This window comes from Oxyura jamaicensis, chromosome Z (assembly GCF_011077185.1).
Source record: "Oxyura jamaicensis isolate SHBP4307 breed ruddy duck chromosome Z, BPBGC_Ojam_1.0, whole genome shotgun sequence".
Classification (NCBI taxonomy): domain Eukaryota; kingdom Metazoa; phylum Chordata; class Aves; order Anseriformes; family Anatidae; genus Oxyura; species Oxyura jamaicensis.
The window spans coordinates 47,606,347-47,621,540 of NC_048926.1; the positions used below are offsets into that span (position 1 = coordinate 47,606,347).

The 15,194-nt window shown below is 44.5% G+C and overlaps 1 protein-coding gene across 4 annotated transcripts in view; it reads right to left on the reverse strand.

Annotated features, from left to right (window-relative positions):
* Positions 1-5,891, reverse strand: part of SEMA4D (semaphorin 4D) — a 63,936-nt gene extending 58,045 nt beyond the window's left edge. For 2 of the 4 annotated variants that reach the window (XM_035309183.1, XM_035309180.1), the window contains exon 1: positions 5,788-5,886. The gene's annotated coding sequence lies outside the window, so the exon portion shown is untranslated. Of the gene's footprint in view, positions 1-5,787 lie in introns of all 4 variants that reach the window. The other 2 variants (XM_035309181.1, XM_035309182.1) reach the window with 2 other exon arrangements.
* Positions 5,892-15,194: the final 9,303 nt, after the last annotated feature.

The following is a 15,194-nucleotide window of genomic DNA, read 5'->3' on the forward strand; positions in this document are numbered from 1 at the left end:
GTCCTGGGGTACACAAATGCTTCTGGTGAAGGACAGGCTCAGGAAGCCAAGAAAAGTTTCACGATGGGCACAAGAAAAGGCCCTTATTGGAAGAACACTAGAGCAACAGTTGAAATACAAAGCAATTTACTTACCAGGAAGACTTATAAAGTCTTCAGCAGCCCCAGCATAAAAGGTGAGTGCACCGTCTACTGAGACTCACAAGCACTACAATAATGATTTCCCAGCCACTTGCAGAAATTGAGATTTGAACCTTTTTGTGAAAGTCTGCTCCATACACAGCTTCTACCACTTTCAGCGTAAGCACCTTATGCTTATGGAACTCACCAAGTAATTTTCTCCTACCTCTAAGCCGCCTCATTAAGCTTGCAGGGTAACAAACACATTTAATAAACGTATTATCTTCCTGGTTCTTCAACAGGTTTACTCCTCACTGAGCAAGCAGTGGCAGCACAGCTCGCAGGGCCCCCAGACACTCGCCTTCTCCACAACTTCACCAGGACGTCCCCAGCCACATGCAGGAACCCCCAAAGCATCACCCCAGGAACACGACCAGATTCTGCCATCACCTTACAAGAAGGGGAATCCTCTACTTTCTTCTCTGGTAGTCTGTGTAACGTGGCTGACAGGAGCAATGCCTCACCAACAGGAGGTGCAGGTGAGGACAGGACGGGCTCCACCACAACACAGGGCCTTGCTCCACCACCTTGAGTGCTGGGTGGTGACAAATTTTAAGAGCAACAAGCACCAGGATCCAGTGGTCAGAGAGCCGCAGGGCCTGTTCTGGGACACCCCCTGCTACCCACAGGTTTAGAAAGGTTTAGAAAATAAGTATTTGGACCACCCTCATTCAGTGGGCCAAAGGACCACTAAAGACTGGGCTGGGCCATGTCGTTCACGCAAAAGCCCCATAAAATAAAAAACCTCTTCTGTTCTAGCCTTTGCCCCCAGTAGCTTTGAAATTTAGACAAACAAGATTATGAGATCTTAAAGTGATCCATTAACGAAGACGAAGCAAACACTTCAAAGCGTAACGGCGGCAATCTGAAAGAAATGGACAAAATACAAATCCCTTTTCTGCAGCAAGGAGGCCTTCATCACCACAGAGGAGCATGGGTTTGTTTTTATCAGTCTGCCAAATTTAAATGGAAAACACTGAGTAAAAATGTTAAGAGAACACTTTAAACTTTTCAATAATGTAAATTGTAGTCCAAAAGAGAAAATTCTGTGACACAAACATGGGTGAGGTACCTCTTACAGAAAATGTTCGCTGTGAAAATTGTGTCCGTGAGACTGCAGAAGTCTGCAGGGGGATAAGGCAAACCTACAGGCCTGGAAGTCAAGGATCAGTCGAGCCTTGCAGGCAAGACCACAGACAAGAGAGGGTTTGGGCAGCAGCTAGGGCCCGGACCACAGGCCTCTGCTCAGACCCTCAGCCCACACGGCCGGCGTTGTTCTTCAGCCACAGCTTGAGGAAGATTGTGTAAAAATACCTCAATTTTCTACCTGCACAGTAAACAACTGCTGATTAACTGGATTCGCATTCAGCACTGAAGAAGGCACTGTAATACAAGAACAGAGTAAGCACAGCTTACTTGGGCAAATAATGGTCCACACAGCAATGGCCACAAGGAAGGGAAAAAAAAAAATCAGTTCAATATCCAGATCATTTCATTTTTCACGTTACATATAGAGAAAGAGGTATCACGAGGGAGGAAGGAAATAATTCATTCCCAGGCTGTTTTTGCAGCAGTGCTTTGCTGCTTCAGGAGAGATCCACAAGCACCAAGCGCCATTCCTCTTGAGCTGTTTAGGCAAAGGCTGTCCCTGCCACCCCTGTTTACCTTAAAAGAAATCAAACTCCAGCATCCCAGAGACTGCACCACTTCATCTATTCACAGGGAAGTATCAGCCAGCTTATGGTTCAGAGCTTTCCTTCACCACCATGGGCTGCTAAGATGTTCCCACATCCTTACCCCTACTGCTGCTTTCTGCAGCGTCTCGGAGCAGTGTGAAGCTGCTCCTATTTACAAGCTCTAGTGCTGACAACAGGCTCCGAGCTGCAGGACGAATACAAGAACGCTACTCTGGTTTTCTTCGCTGCAGGTTAGGAAAGCTCTGGAAACAAGGCAGACTGTAACTCCAGCTGAAGATTATTTATACTTGTGTCTTAGCAGACATTTTATCTTTTTAACATACAGGCCAGGCACTATTATAAATCAGGTTTCAAGGAAGCTGATAATTTACTCAAATAGTACAGGAAAAAAAAACATCACCACCATCAGCAAAAGATGTTTTCAGATGTTGGGTATTATTTGGTCCAAGCTGATGCTGACTGGACATGAGAAGCACCTGGTCTGTGGTATTTTGGCAGACAGATTTTCTTTTTTCTTTTTTTTTTCCCCTATTTGTTAAGGTTCTATGTTTGGCAAAACATAAACACAGCAAGCACAAAAGTAAAGTATTTCCATGGGTTTAAAAATCCTAGACTGCAAAGTGGCAATACTTTCTGCATTCATGGGAAAAAGCAAGAGTCAGAATAAACTGAGTGAATTTATTTAATCGTAACCACATTAAGCTATTCATCTCTGTGGCAGAATGTCCTGGACTTCATAGCAAACATTTCTCTATGTGAATGGATAGAAACATTTGTTCACATAAGCTGGTTAAATGTGATTCAGCCCAGATGTCCAAAAGGCTTAGCAGTCTTTGTTGTGAGATGTTTGCAAAACATCAAAAAAGAGTAACAGACACAAATACATGACAAAGTGCCTGTCCAGCGGACGTGCAAGGCCTGCAGTTCGACAAGACTATTTTTGGTAACATGTACTGATAAAAATTATTCATGTACTGTAACTGTAATATTCGGTTCTTCAAAGAAAAGGTAAAAACTGAGTACAATTTGGTCTGTAAAGGCAGCTCCCCGTTAAGGTCCCCTCTCTCCCCTGTGCAGGGCTGCTGCACCCATCACCAACAGGGAAACACAGCAGAGAAATGAGCTATGTAAAATACTGACAGTCTTACACGCGCTGGAAAATACCTGACACACCACATAGCAGTGGAAAGCGTTGCACTTAAAGCCTTGATACAGACCCTCAGGTTCAACAAACGTGTGCCAGGATAACTCTCATTAGGTTATCTTACACATAGTGGCAGGTATTAGATAACTACAGCCCGAATTATATTTACAGTGGGTCCACTAACCTAATTCTATCAAAATAGTAGTGCTGTTCAGCATCTCCTAGCACCACGTGGAGAACACGTGCAAGGGATAACATTCTACAAGTATGCACTATATACGTATAAAATTCATTAGAAGAAGTTGGGGTAAGATAATGCACAGAAAAACTCCAAGCAAGGGCAGTAACACACCAGTAATTCATCCTTCCAAAACCAAGGTCATTTTCTTCTCTCATTGTGGAATGTATTGATTCTAATTAAGCATAAAGTTTTCCTGCAGCAACAGTGGTTAATATGTCTGGTTCAGACAGTTTCTGTAACGTACATATGCTGCTGGTCTACCCTTAAAAACAACTTGGGAAAAAACCAGACTTGTTCTATTACACAAACAAGTTCTTCTGTCAGCATACATGTACAGATTTCTACATGACTATTACACAAAAGTGTTTGCTTCAGTATGTTGAGACAAACTGATCCCATACCACTGCCATAAATAAAGGCTTTCCCCCCCCACAGTGTATGCATTTCAATGTCATAGGCCCAGATTACCTGCTGGAGGCATCTTAACAGACTATAGACCTAAAACCAGCCAGGCAGCTTGGTTAGAGCCCAAATCCTCCCCAGGACATAGCATTTACCAATAGGCAATCCACAACACAGGAGGAGTTCAACCTACCAGCATCAGACCCTGTGAGTCTCCTCCTGCTACTGAGATGGGCTAATATCTAATTTGTAACAGAGGCATTTTGCAGGTGAAAGCATGAACATGCAATAATCAATACCAATAAACTCTACCGCAACAGCACACCACTCTCTTCCCTGCTACCAGCTTTATTGCCTCCAAATGTAACTTAAAATAATTAAGTAAATAAAGGAAAAACACAACCCTGATAGGGCTTAACAGGTAAAACATTCTCTCATCTTCAACTTCCCACCTACAAGAACAAAAACTCCAGCTTCTTCTCTGTAAATCCATCCCCACCTTTAAAATCCAACACACCTTTTTCCGTTTTTAGCAGGCTATTCAACCTCAAAACCAAGATATCATAACTCATGCATATTTGCCTTGAAGCAAAACTTTGAGGTTTATGTTTTAATTTTAGGGTGGGCAGAAATCAAGTACACCGTACCTAGTTAGTTATAGCTTAGGTCCAAGCTTTGAGGACCCAAGAGCTGGACTTGATGATCCTTGTGGGTGCCTTCCAACTCCGGATATTCTATGATTCTAATTTCCTCATAACGTTTATTTTAACCTCTGATCACTTAACACAACTTTGATCCACACAACACTGAACCCCTGAATAACCAGACCCTTTGAAATGCTACTGCTAGGACTCTTATTAGATGGGAGAAAAAACTTTCTGGACATCACTCTCCTTCACAACCTGTTTATAAATAGATCTAGTTATACATGCAGTTTTAATTAGTTCTCTGGAAAAGAAAGGAAAAAACACAAAACAAACCGCACTATTTTGTGGCAAAGACAACAAAACTATGTGAAAATGTTCAGGATTGAGAAGAAAAAACAAACAAACAAAAAAAAAAAAAAAAAAAAAACAAAGCAAGAGCTTCCCCCGCCCAATATTTAAAATACATGTAGTTAGTGTGTGATGATTAAATATCAAGTCTTCTGTCCTAATTTGTGCCTATCAGCTTATGGAGCAGAGGCTACACCCTGCTTCATTTAAGGTACTTGGACAGGTCACTTTAAATAAAATTGTGATACAAATATTCTTAATACCTGCCACAAACTTGGAATGGCAATGTAAAAATAGTTGCTTTGGCCAATTTTCTCCCAAAAGCAGCAACTGCTCTCCTTGCTCTTAAAGATAATTTAATGAAGCCATCTGCTCACAGCTGAGCTGAATGTGGCTCCTGCAAAAACATCCTGCATTCTTTATGCTCCCTTTTACAGTTCAAAGCCTGGCTAGCATCCCAAGGCTACAACCTTTGCAAGCAGCAAAGCAACAAGCAGAAAAAAACATTACTGAAAACGCTGTGCTTGTATGTACGTGAAGGTACTTCAGTATCTGCATATGTATCTCATATCATGTATCATTGACAAGAAGGCTGGCAATATTTAGTTTCAAAGAAAGATGATAAAACAGTAAATTGCAACGAGCAAAATTGAAGCTTGCAGTGCTTGCTTTTGTTGTAATTGAGTTTATGTTACTTGGTAAACAAACACGTCCAATCAATGAAGCTATTTAACTGATCCACAATGTTAAAATGCCTCTTATACTACAGTACCACATAAGCTTAACACAGAGATGAAAAATGCACGCTCATCTGTTTTCCAAAAGCTCTATCCAACCCATCTGCTAAATACCAGCCCAAAGATACAGATTAAAAAAAAAAAAAAAAACACAAACACTGCTGTCGGGACCACAGGAAAGGGCTCTCATATGAGTTGACACACCTCCAGTGGCCACGGCCAGCCATTAGGTTACGCATCAGCATTATCTGCCCCTGTGTGGGTGTAAGGGACAGGAAGAGGTGAACACGCACGCACACACACAACCTGAGCACAGGAACATCTCCTGCAAAGTCATTGCTTTCACACACAGACACGTTAACAGATACCCACTCTAACATTTTGATACCTACACGTATGCTCTTCCAATTTCCTGTCTGTCAGCACCCATTTGGCAGCAGACTTAAAAGATGACTTTTCAAGGTGATATACTACTGCATGCCATCAGCCTCTGCTGCACCTGGCAGTATAAACAAACAAGTGTGCTTTTCCAACTGGAAAACACACACGTTACATACAAAGCAAGCTCAAAAAGGAAGAAAGCTGTTGCAACATACTTCCAAGAAGAGTTTGAAATTAAGTGTGCTGCAGGTCATCTGGGGACAGAAAGCACATTCACCACAATGCCAAGCACAATGGAGCCTTCAATTTAGCCTGGTGCTTCTAGATCACTTTTCCACACAACTCATCATTGTGTACAGCTACAAACAAAACACCACCACCAGAAACCTCAGGAAAGTTATGAGTGGTGTGATGGAGCGTGAAAAACAGAATTGTATTTGTAAGGGAGCAGACTGTAAGAACACAGAACAAGTGTAAGAGCCTCAGTATGCATCATGCAGTGTTTTGGGTTTCATGGCTTCTATGGCAAGACTTTACAGTAGGCAAGGGGACAAGAAAGGGAGAAAATGCTCTATTCCAAATGGGTTTTATGGCATAAGTTTTCAAAAGGCATTTTCAAAAGGCATAGCTTCTCAGTAGGAGCTATATCTAACATACTAGACTGGCTATTCAAACCTTCATTAATAACCTGGAGCCTGGGATAGTCACAGCAGTAGCACAGAACAGGCAAAATCAAAGTAAAACTGTTATTAAAATATAGCAAAGTTCCACAGTGAAATGTGAGCATGAACAGCTTCTCTGCTCTTGCAGCACTGAATGACAAAATCACAGCTCTGTGATCACACTTCAGAAAATTTGTGGCAAGTTGCTGTTCACAAAGCCAAGCTTCTTCCAGCATTAAAAAAAAAAACCTGAAATACGATCCCAATTTACTTTTTTTCTCTGAGATTTTTCTATAATAAAAACTTGTCTTGTATTCATTTAAAAAAAAGTGTGAATTCCAAATTTAGCCTTTTCACATTCAGAGAGCAACAAAGGCGAGGCTGTCATTTTTGGACTTTGCAGCAGTGAGAAGCAGAAGCAGAGATGGTACCACAGAGACTAGGACATCATTTTTTATCCAGTGCCAGGATTCTCCAAAAGCAAGCATGCTGCTACAGTCACGGGCATGGCTAACCCATCTGAAATAGTATCTGTCTGACAGAGAAAGCTCCTAAAGTAGGCCAAGGTTACCGATGGGAGTTTATCACCAAATCGCAACTTCCACAAGAAGCCAGTTCTTCAGTTGCGAGTGGTGCCATTTCCTCATCCTGCACGTTATACAATTAAAACAGGAGGTTCATTAAAAACAAAGCAGAAAACACCAGTGTGGTGCTACGGGTGTTGAAGATACACAGCATTTCCTGCTTGGAGAAGGCAAAACCGCCCTGTAATTCAGAGGAAAACGGTGTAAGGAGGTTGTTTATTATTTCCATTGATTTAAAACATGAGCACACACCTCTCCTCCTCTGCACTGGCACATTAAATTGTGCCCTGACTGCAAAATAACCAACCTGCTCCAGCCTCACCCCCTGTGGTAAGGTGCATCTGGCAGGCTGACAGCAGCACAGGCCTTGCTGCACATCCTTTGGACACCAGCGCTGCCAGTGCATCCATCACATGCCCCCTTTCCATGAAGCCGTCTGTAATTTTTCCTGCCTTCAGACCATAAAACTGGCAGCCAAAACCACATCCCATCACAGCGAGAACGGGAAGCAACAGACCTTCCCACCAAAGGTGGCAGAGGAGCCTGTGCTCAGTTGCCCATTTCATGAACTGCTGTTCAGCGGCACCTTCACTCACCCTTTTCCTCTCCTTACAGCAACGGAGGTGCCCAGCATCCCCCCACACTGCGGTACCACACGAACCCTGGCTACAGAAAGCTGGCGTCCTCCACTAACAGCAAATGCAGAAACACTGCTGCCCCCCAAACTCACCTTTTGAACCGGGGTCCATGCTAAAAAGCAGGGCAGCAGGAACCTATAATGCTACTTCTTCTAGCACCTCTCCGATCCGAGAAGATTTGCAGAGCATCTTTCTGGGATACATAAAAACCACGATAAGCAAAAACACGTGTTTTTCAGGCTAGTGCTAGAATCACATCTCTGCAGGCAGTTTTTCCCTGTTGTTGGCTGGTGTCTGATCCGTGTTACCAAGAATTAGAGAGGTCATGAACTAACAAGCAACTGCTTGAAGTTTGCTCAGCAGGGAAAGCCCCAAAGCTCACTTGCTTGAAGTGTGGCGGGCGGGAGAGGGAAGAGACTTTGAACAAATATTAGCAGAACATTAATGAAGATGCAGAAACTTGCCAACAGCAGACACGATCTCCTCTCCACCTCCACAGCTAGGGGCAGAACGTCGTCGCCTGAGGGACCAGACGAACAGGACCAGACAGAAAAATCTCACAGGAGACTCATACAACCACCAAGCTGACAGCGTCTGGTATGACACTCCAGTTGCAGAAAATACGCAACTCATACACCACTCTCAGGGACTGAAAAAGCATAGTTGTCTTACCTTGTTCTCAGAGATGCACGAAAACACTAAATTTAACAGTTTAGGTTGGTTGAAAATTTTTGTATTTCTGAGAAACTGTGCCATTTGGTTTCTGGGCAGAAATGGAGGTTGTGAGATGTCACTCTTCTGCCAGGTCAGTATCTGAATGCGGCTCACTGTTTTAATATGAGCACGAGGAAACAAGTAAGAACTCATTTAACTGCACATTTTCAAGAAAAATATGCTCCATCTCTCTAACTGTGCAGAAGTGCAGTTTTGGAAAGCACTGAGGTTTTGACTGAAATTCTGCCAGCTGGGGAAAACGAAGGGTGGAAGCGACCAGACCAGCTGCTGCCACAGAACAAAGCGCCTGTAGGTACCGAACAGGCTCCTCGCAGGTTCTTGTTTCTGCTGACCCCTGTCCTGCTGCCAGCCGGATGCCACCCGGTCTGCACGTCGTACGTCTGCGTCCTCCTGGCGCTGGCACGGAGGCTTGACAAGAAGTCAGAAGCATGCCTGCAGCTCGCAGGTGGCTGATCCACCTCCCTGATGTTCGTGCCAACTGAGTGAGAGCCCAGCCAAACAGCAGCCGAGAGGCGCACAGGGTGGCTGGGACACGCAGGCTCTGAGAGCCCCACGTTGGGGACACCACCTCCACTCTCGTCCCTCCCCAGGTCCCCTTGCAGCCCCTTCCAGGGAGCTGCAGCCCTGTCCCAGCTGCCTCCTGAGCCCTCTCTGCAGTTATGTGCAGCGATGCCCAACCTTCGTCGCACTGTTCCCACCGAGAGCTGCTCACAGAGGGTCACAACACCCCCAGCAGTCTGCGGTACCCTCCAGTGCCCATGCTGATGGGCCCCTGCAGGGCCGCAGGGCTGCAAAACAGTGAGCAGCAGCACCCAAGAAGGATCACTGAGGAGGACGAGAGGCTCAAGTCACCTGGGCAGAAGCCAGTTTGCTGACTTTTATCCATCTCCTGACTTCCCAACACTAAAAGCCATTTGAATGATGTAAGATAGAGGCGATAAACCCCTGAACCACAAATTTAGCAAGTACAATTTCTGCCGCAGCTTGGTTTCACTGCTTGGATATCTCAAAAAAAAAAAAAGTATGAACGAGCACTTTTTGCATATTTTAGCTTACTTTCCCCATCTTGAAGGCTGAGAATGTACCACAAAGGCTCATCTTGCAAAACAAAAACAGTCAGAGGGGCAAAAATGCACGCTGCCTGCGTGACAGAGACACAAATCACGCAGCCGCAGTTCGGCGCAGCTTCAGGCTGCAAAATCAGGGAGCAAAATCCACCCGAAGGTTCAGGTCTTTGAGGAAACAGTTTGAAACCAACTAATGTTTAACCAAAACCTCCCCGCCTGACTCTGTCCCAGTCAGGCTGACATTCTCATCAGAAGATCCTCAACGCAGAAACGCTGGAGAAGCGGACAGAGAAGCGAGCAGTTAATGACTGCCCTCTCCAGAGCAGCGAGCCGTGACGGACCGAACACAGCGCGGGTACGGCCGGTGCGTGCGGCTGGCAGGGACGGCTGCTTTCTACCAACGCTACAGCCAGCACACCTCACAGCTGCCAAAGGGAAGTTAACATACAACTAAGGCCTTCACACACACGGGCACTGTATTATTTTTAACCTTTGCTTTCCATGCATTGCCCCCCGCGCTGTGCGGATGCGGTGTTTTATTTTACAACGTATGTTTAGCTCGGTGCAAATACACGCTATCAGAGGTTCCCAAAAAGGACAGCATTACCATTACAAAACCAAACTTAGATGGGAATATCATCTGAGGGACAATCAGGAGGTGTGATTAAAACCCTGGTGGTCTGTGACTAAAACCCAGGCACCCACACACGTCCCCGTGAGGAGAGCTGTTTGCGCTTCGGAGCGGCTGCGCCCTAACTGGCGGCCACTAGCTCCAGCCTGAACTGTCTGGCTATCAGCAGACTCCTGAGCTCTCACGCCACTCTGAAAGATCTTCAAGGCCGAAGACTAAAATCTTCACCTAAGTTAGCACATCACAGAGCAATGAGCCTGCTAGCACGGTTCCAAAGGACTGCAGCAACACAGACTGTCCATTAATTAAAGCTGACGCTTCGTTACCCATCAGTCACAGCACATTCAGGAACTATGGCATAATAAAGCCATTGTTAGTCTTTTCTTTACATGTTCAACGGCAGAACAAAAGGTGATGGTTGTAGACGGTCAACAACGACTTGAATGTCTGCAGGTACCATTGCTTCTCAAGAACAGGCTCAACAACAAAGGCCTTGCACGGAAAGAAGAGCTGAATAGTAAAGAAAGAAAAAAAGATCTAAAACACCCTAAAAGCTGTGTGTTAGTTGTTCAGCACCCTTCCACGAATGCTGCCAGTCAGTTTGAGCTCAACATCATACCACTTGGCCATTGCCATCAGCCAGAAAAGACAGCACAAAATGCCTCCCAAGGAAGGACAGTTCGCTCTCCCTCCTTTCTCCCGAGTTGTCACATTCGGTGCTCTTCAAGCCTACAAACACAATATGACATTTTGACGTCTGAATATGACACTTAGGAGACAAATGTCTCTAAAAATGAGATACACTCTTCTTCCAAAACACTTGTGGAAGGACAGAGTTATCCTTCAGTAAAAAGGAGTTACAACAACAACACGCTGCAAAACATTCAACAAACAAGAAGCCTTACATAGAAGGGCACAAGGGGGATTTTGAACTTGTGGCAGTGTTCCATGAATTTGCATGGCATGTTTAAAAACAAATTGATTCATACTCATATTGTTTCTAAACTCAATGTTTCATTAACTACGCTAACTTGCAAATAGCAATCAGTTGGCATAAGGCCCGATTCAAAAGAGCAACATAAATGCTTTCATCCCAATTTTCCTGAAAATAGCAAAATGGAGGAAATTACGTCCAAAGCTGCAGAGATGAGAAAAGATAGGAACCCCTGAACAAAAAGAAATAACAGGGTAAGGCAGGTAAGGGCCTCTAATGGTAGTGATTTATTCTATTACAGCCTGTTACTGTCAGGTTATGTAATGAGCCCACATGATTTAGGAATTCATGTGGGGAGAAAGTGTTTTTCAATTAGCAGTATGGATCTGGGTTGGCTCACCTCAAGTGCCAGTAAGTGATAATCTGGAGAAAATGACAGATGGTGACTTTAAACAATAGCTTAAAACTCATTACTTTTTATGGCCTTAAGTTTAAGAAAGAATGCCTTAGCACTATCTTCGAAATAAACCAAAAGAAAATAAAAGAGTCGATGTAAGCTATAATTCTCCCAAGCACCAGCCATTCTCTTACACACACACTTTCAGAAGTCTCTTCTTTTAAATTAGGGTACAGATGAAATGATGTACGAAGCTGAAACACAGAGGTAGGTAACAGCTACGAATTAGAGGGGAGAAAACCCTTGTAAGCAATGAAGTGAAACAAACAAACAAAAAAAAAACACCATTAATGCATTAAGTACTTGCAGGAAGGAAAACAAAAAAAAAAAATGCAGCTACAAAGCCAAAAGCTGTCACTGAAACTTGGTTTGCCCTCCACAAACCAAGGACAGAGAGCACCAGTTTGCCATGGCTCAGATACTACAACAAACAAACAAGCACACAAATGACAACAGAAAAAAACTGCCTTAGGAGTCCTTGGCCATGGCTTTTAAATCTGTTTTACAAGGCATTCAGACAATGGCTGCCGAAGACCTCACCTTCTCGATGGAACCAAGCTCAGAGCTGTGACTCAGCTCCGCAGCCTCTGGGGGTTCCTCCAGTGTCGAGGCAGCTCCTGCAAGGAGCTACTTGCAAGGAAGCAGAAGCTTCCAGCAAGCACTTACTGTGCATAATCCATAAAACACATTAATCTCATTGTACAACACCAGGGGCATAGCTCAGGACATCTCTTTGTTCCTTAACATTCTTTAAAAAAAAAAACAAAAAACAGACAAACATTTACAGCTGTTATCTCAGTGCACCAAGATACTTCACTAAATGATGCAAGTTCAGCCACATTGGTGCAGAAGGAGAGCTCCTAGGGTGGGGAAGCAAAAATTAATCTTTAGAGCACTTCTACACCCTTTTGTTGACCACTTTGTGTGGGTAAAGAAGCAGAAGTGCTTTCGGTAAAGTACAGATGTAGGATAAGCTGAGACAGTAACAACAGATTTCCGACGTGGCACGACCTTGAGCATTCCACAAACACAAGTACTTCTCTTCAACGTCAGTCCAATTTTCATTTTGTTAAGAAACAAATAAAAAAATCCTCTTCATCTGTCAGCTAAAACATCCACAAAAGTTTCCGAGAGGAAGGAAAGAAAATGTGCTCAGGAAGTACGAAGTTATGCCCTCTGATTCACTGCCTTCTCGCCCCTTCATTCATTGCCAGTCGTCAGCAAAGCCCTTCCCTCCACCTGGATTAACCACCACCCTCTTCACGCGGAGAGAATCTCAACATCTGCCTCTCAGCTGAGCTCCCCAGCCTTACGTGGACAAGGGCACGTTAACAGCAGGGGCACATCCACGGCTGGGGTCTCCCCGTCCGGCACTGCCCAGCACGGCACGTGCCCCCAGACACAGGAGCCTTGTTCGCCGGTATGGAGGAGGAGAAAGAGAGAAGCCAACAGGCGGAAAAGAAAGGGCATTTAGCTGTCCATCAGTTATCCTTCTGGTTCGGTGCGCCACTTCCGTTTAGATTCGAGTTTCTGACGACGTAACTGATGCGGTCTCTGGTGGATCACTCACTGCATCATGAGAGCACAGGAATTCAAGCTTATGGCTACCACCTGTTTGAAAAAGCTAAGTAACACAAAAAAAAACACTTCTGTAAGACAAGGATTTGGGGAAAAAGCATAGCAACACTAAAATGGGAAAAAATAAATAAAATTTAATAAAATGCTATGCTGTAAGTGAGCACAGTAAGTCACAGAAACACGATGGCGTGGGTCAGCATTTGGAAAAAACACGTAACCGTCTGGACAAAGAGTGCTCTCAGGTTACACAGAACACCTTACTAACATCATTATAAGGGCACATATTTGAAAGGAGCTGTTGTGAGAGAGGAAGTTCCACCTCTCCCGGACTGGTGGGAACAAGTGCTTCACAAGAGGGTTTGGTTTGGTTTTCTTTTCAGTTTCTTTTTCCGCACCAGACTGAAGGTTAGCCTGGACAAACACTACACTTGGCAAACCACCCTTGACTCTGTTTTGCCCAAACCACACCAAATGCGTCACAAAACAAACAAAAGTCAGTGAGAGCAAAAACCAAGTTCACGATCCCTGACCGCACAGCGCACACCGGCAGCTTCTTCCCAAAGGAGCCGGGGGTGAGCGCACAAGGGTGCAGCAGGGCAGGAAACGCAGCAAGGCAGCACACAGGACAGAAAATAGTTTTTAAAAAAAGTTAAGAAAAAAGTAAAAATCCATAAATTGCTACAGAGGGCATTACTGTGTGGCACCAAAAGGAGCCTAGGCAGCATCACACCTTTCTCAATCATTAACCAAGGCAGGGGAAAAGAAACATATGCTTCCTTCTGTAAGTCAGGACATGTTTGCAAGCGCCTGGTTCACCTCCAGCAGCCCTGAACAAAAGAAAGCATTTCAGAGGCCATGTACACCTGTACAGCTTGCTGCCAAGGACGAGTGCCCAGGCACAGCGCTACACGGGCGCAGGAGGTGCTGGTGGCTGTCCACCCATGACCGTGGGCGTCTGTCTGCAAAAGGATGTGACAGACACAGAGGCTCGTGCCCCGCCACCAGCTCCGGGCCACAGTGGTGCAATGGCCAGAGTCCTGGTTCAACAGGCACTGACACATCAGGAGAAGGAGGGAGGGGACAGAAGTGTTCCTGCTGGAGGGGACCGACACGTGTCACCGAGTCCAGCTGGCAGACTGCTTCGTGCTGCCCCGCAGTTGAAGCACATCATGAAGAGTGCTGTGCAAACACCGGCCTTCAGACGTGGCTGAAGAAGTGAAGGTGACGCACGAGCCTAGCAGCCATCATCTGGCATTAAGAATTCAAGGCACAGCACCAGACGTTTTTATTATTTTATAAAGTGCTTTGTTCGATGTTACACCACACAACTGATTGATCGGAACCTTAAAAGGTGCCGTATCCCTGCTGAACACATTAACTGATCAATTAGTTCAATGGAAGGGTCAACCCGCTTTTCCTGAGGCAGTTCACACTCTGCATCTCCAAATTTTTGCCACCTAGAACCTCACAGACAAACACTTTTCCTTATAACTAGAATCCAAGAAGAAATTTACCTATTACCCAATTCTAGCTTGCAAGACACCCACCTGATCTGCACTCTTGTGACCCATGCACACAAAGCAGTGCTACACCCTTTGTAAAAGCACACGGTCCCCTGCCAAAACAAAGGGAAAAGCATTAAAGTCTGAGACATTCATTTTCTTGAATTCTTTTGTGAAAGCATGATTCCTGCAGTACCTGGGAAGGAAGCTCTCTATATGCCGTTTTGACAGGAAGGAGCCACAGCTCACTTTTTTGTTCTTTAAAATTCAAAAATACATGAATGAAAATGCTTTCATTTTTCATTATTAAAAAAAAAAAAAAAAAAAACACTTTTGCAGAAAAATTCACATATCAGATGAGTCCTCACAAGTTCTAACATTTTTCCCATAGCCAAACCTGATCTCACAGATTAACATATTGTTTGAAATAAAAACAGACTAGAGAATACAAACCTGGCGAACTAGAAGTTTAAAGTGCTGGATAAACACACGCTACTTGATTAAATACATTCTATTCTCCAGGCAGTCTTCAGCAAACAGATTCAAGACTCAACACCCCTACAGCATCCTTTCCTTCAGGAAAATGATTAAAGAGAAGAAGCTGCACAGCGTTCTGCCCCTGTGATGCAA